The sequence below is a fragment of the Polistes canadensis genome, unplaced genomic scaffold, assembly GCF_001313835.1.
Source record: "Polistes canadensis isolate GaletaPanama2010 unplaced genomic scaffold, ASM131383v1 scaffold_68, whole genome shotgun sequence".
NCBI classification, from domain to species: domain Eukaryota; kingdom Metazoa; phylum Arthropoda; class Insecta; order Hymenoptera; family Vespidae; genus Polistes; species Polistes canadensis.
Window position 1 is genome coordinate 157,546 of NW_014569615.1, and position 4,765 is coordinate 162,310.

Genomic DNA, 4,765 nt, shown 5'->3' on the forward strand with positions numbered 1-4,765 from the left:
ATTTTTAAACGATCTATATATATCTCTTTTTAATTACGTGAATTATCTCGAATTACTATACAACGTGTGTTTTATTTTATTCATATTTTCATTTTCCTCGAAATAATAATTCGATCAGGCACGCACCGATGTAGAATTTTTTTCTCTTTTACTTTTTTTATTTTCTTCGCCATCTCCTCGAGGAACAGGAACTTCCGGTTAAAATACAACCAACATGGATAAACTCATTCGCTCAAATCACGCACATCATACGAATACATACACACACACACACATGCATATCATCGATCACCCACGGAAACTTACACCCACGCACGCGATACTTGGTATGACACATATATATATTCCACCTTTCTCGCATTAATTTCATTCACACATTAACTTTCTCGACATTGTTTATTGTTATTTACTTTTTTAAGTTCTTTTCTTTTTTCTATTATTATTCGCTCTTTCATACCTTTGCGCATCATTCCTTTCGCATCATCATTTCTCGTAATATAATATCATTAAATGTTAATGTTATAATTTAATTGTTTTATTCTTTTTATCTTTCTTTTCTTTTCTTTTCTTTTATTTTTTTTTTCTTCGTTCTTTCGATTCATTCGGTTATTTCGAATCCCTATACGACTACGCATCTAATCTAAAGTTGTTAATTTTTAATTGTTTAATGTGTTTTTTATCTGTTTCTTTTTTCTTTTTTGTTCTCCGTTTAATTCAGTATTCCTTTATTTATCATTTAATTTATGTATATCATTTTTTTTTTTTTTTTTTAATTTTATATTCTCGCACGCGTTACTTTTGTTTTTTTTTGTTCGTTTGTTTGTTTGTTTTTTTTTTTGTTGACGCTCCTTTTTTTTTATTAACACGCGTAAGCGCAACGCGTTTTAACTTTCGCACGTCGTTTCGCAGGGTGGTTGGTTGTTGTTCTTGTTCTTGTTCAATTATATTAATATGTTATTTTTTTTTTTTTTTTTTTTTTTTTTTCTTTAAATATTAGTTTATTAATTTATTTATTTATTTTCTTTTTTTTTTCTTTTATCTACGCTTAAACTATCTTTTTTTTTTTATTTCTCGCTCGCTCGCTCGCTATAATTGTTTATAATTTGTTTATTAATTTCTTTATTTTCTTAATCTTTTTTCTTAGTCTTCACATTCTTTCTTTCTATCATTTCGTCGATATTTCTTCGGTTGTTTTACCTTTTTTTTTATATATATATATATACGACCCCCACCCACCCACCCTTTCTCACTCCCCCATTTTGTCATTTCGTCATATTAAATCGGCGTTATTTAAATGCCACGTAAAATTGTCGTTCTTTTCAGTTTGTCGATTAGTATAGGTATAATACGTTTTGTGTGTGTTTTATTTTCTTTTTTTTTTTTTTTTTCGTCATCCCCCGTTTCTTTTCATTTCATTTTGTTTTCGTTTTGGTTTTTTTTCTTTTTTATTATTATTATTATTATTATTATTATTATTATTATTATTATTTGTTCATTCTTTCCTTAATTAGTGATATACCTATGACTAAACGCCGCCGCGAGTGTGTGCTGGTAAAAGTACATAATTTAATTATATATATATATAAACGCTTCGAGAGATAGTAATCTCAACCGATTTACGAATAATTATTATCCGTATGGGTTATCATCATCCTTTCGTTTAAGTAATGTATATGTGTGTTGTGTGTTTTTTCTTCGTGTTTATATATATATATATATATATATATATATATGTGTATTACAATTAATTGTTAAGAAGATAAGTGTGTTGTGCGTAATGAAACGTGCATACCACCATTTCAATTTCACATTCGAACGCGCGTTTTATTGTTTATCTTCTAATATTATTTATTTCACATTGTTTTTTTCTTTTTTTTCTTTTTTTTCATCGAGACCACGCGATTTAATAATTTTTTTTAAACCGAGTATTATACAAATGTTTGTTTTTTCTTTTCTTTTTTTCGTGAATTTATTTAAATTAATAATTAATTTACGTATGCATGTTTCTCTTTTCTTCCACGTATATTTATGCGCGCGCGTATGTGTGTATATGTGTATGTATGTATGTATTTATGTACGTATGCATGTATGTATGTATTAATGTGTGTTTATGTTAATCCGTGTATCTACATTGTTACCTTTAATCTTATTTTTTTACGATCGTAGAATACGTTTTCTACAATATTATGCATTCAGCTTTATTTTTTTTTTCTTCTGTTTATTATTTTAAAGTTTACAGTTTTAGAATTTGGTACTCTCTCTCGTCTTTCTTTTTTTTTTTTTTTTTAAAAAAACTTTCTTCGCAAATATCGTCGTACTTTCGTTCCACTAATTCGGTCGGAGCTTCGCACGATCGATCGATTGATTGATTGAATTGATTATTTATTTATCGGTGTCGGTAATTATTATTATTATTATTATTATTATTATTATTAATAATATTATTATTATTATTACTATTATCGGGTTTAACATAAACCGATCTAAAACAAAATAATTCGAATTCGTTTATCTTTCATGATATTTAATTTATTTAATCATTCAAATATATATTCAAATTAATATCATAATAATTTATATATGTATATATATATATATATATATATATTTTCTTTCTAATATTTTTTTTTCTTTTCACTTCCGTTCGCTCGAGTTCTCATTATCACCGACACTTTTAATTATTTATTTATTTTTAAATCTCGTTCTATCGTTTTTAACGTAACCTTTCGTATTTTCGGGGTGTCATTTCGATTTCTTTTTTATTTGTTATTTTTGCGTTTATACTTCAGCCCCCTATTTCCCATCCCCCTTTATCGTCAAATTTGCTTGTAGCTTTTTTATTTTTTCTTCTTCGGGCAGGACGAGCGACGGAAAAGGCTACCGATTTTTTTCGATCTCGATTAAACGTTAAAACGTATACACGTTATACGAGCACGCATATATGTGTAAATAAATAAATAAATAAATAAATAAGTATTTATAGTAATACGAATAAAAATCATTCGAATAATCGTTTACGTATATACGTTTTTCTTTATTCGAAATCGAAGTTGGACTCGCGTGGTGAATGACGACGTTTTTCACAAACACACACACACACACACATTTTAATATAAAAAAGAAAAGAAAATATAATTTATACTTTTTAATTTTTTTATTACTAGAAAAAAAAAAGGAATAAAAGTATAACGCAAGTTCTATTCACTCAACATGTTGTTTCAGTCATTGCATTGTTTATATATATATGTATATATATTTGTTTACACGACTATTTTGATTAAGACAAAAGAACAATGTAATCATTTAATTACAATATATTAATTACTAATAATAATAATAATTAAAACATCGTCTTTTACACGCCGTTTCGTTCGCGTCTTAATTACGTTTGTTTTGTTTTTTCTTTTTTATTATTTTGTTTTAATTTTTATTTATACATTCCTTTGTGTTATTTTTTTTTTTTTTTTTTTCATTTTTCTTCTTTTCATTGTTTTCTTTTTTCTCTCCGACGTTTACAACCGTCGCGTTAAAGCCGCGATTGACTAAAACGTATTATTTTAATAAGAAGTTGGCAGTTTTTCGTTTTATTTTTTTTTCTTTCACTTTTGTTTTTTTTTTCGTACCGTCGTCTTTGAAAAATTTGTAATTTTTGTTTTTTTTTTTTTTTATTTTACGAGCCGGCCGTTTCAGTGTAGTTTCATGCGTGTACGTGTACGTGTACGTGTGCGAATGTTTGGATGAGTGGGTGGTTGTGTTGGTATGGGTGGTGTGTAACGATAAACTTATCATAAATTTTTCTTCCATTATTTTTTCCCATTTTTGTTTTTTTATTTCTTCCTTTCTCCCGAGTCTTGCAGTAACACATACTTTTATTTCCTTTTTTTTTTTGTGTAAGTTCTTTTCCCATCATTTTTAAGAATTATAATAATAATAATAATTTTTTTAGGGCTAATCGATTGCCTTTGTAATTAAATATCGATAAAACAAAAACAAAAATATCGATTAACACGATCGACCACCTTCTTGAACACCCCACCTTTCTATTTATTCATTTTATTAATTATTATTTGTTTATTAGAAAGAGGAAACAAAAAACACGAACGAGTTTTACCAAACGTATCCACTTCGATCCCCCAACGTTCATTTTCTAATATTTTTCATTTTTGGATTTATTATCCTTCTTTCTGCCTATATATATATAATTGCTATATATTTATATATATATATATATATATAATTGTTTTTATTCTTTTCTTATTATTAAAAGTGATTTTTTTCGTAAAGTACGTGCAAACAGTCACATCATTCACGTGTGCACTACATTTTTCATTTTTTATTTTTTCTTCATGTATGTGTATATATATAATATATGGTATGTATATTATATACGTGTATATGTAATATGTATATGTGTATTTTATGTTACTTCGTAATATAGGTACTATCTCTTTCTTTCTTTCTTAGTATTTGTTTTTTTTTCTTTGCTCCTCATCTCATTACTTTTATTTTTTTTTTTTGTTTCTTTGGGTTAACGATTACAATTCTCTGTATAAAACTCGTATTTACAGGGGGGGTGATCGATTTTTTAATTATTAATAATAATAATATTTTGTTTTCTACTATACCTCGAATCTTATCGCGTTCTATCATATATATATTTACTTTTATTTTTATTCTTTTATATTTTATGTTTTTATAAACATATTTATTTCGAATTTTACCACAGTAATTTTCCTCTAGCAGTCCAATTATTTCAATAATAATG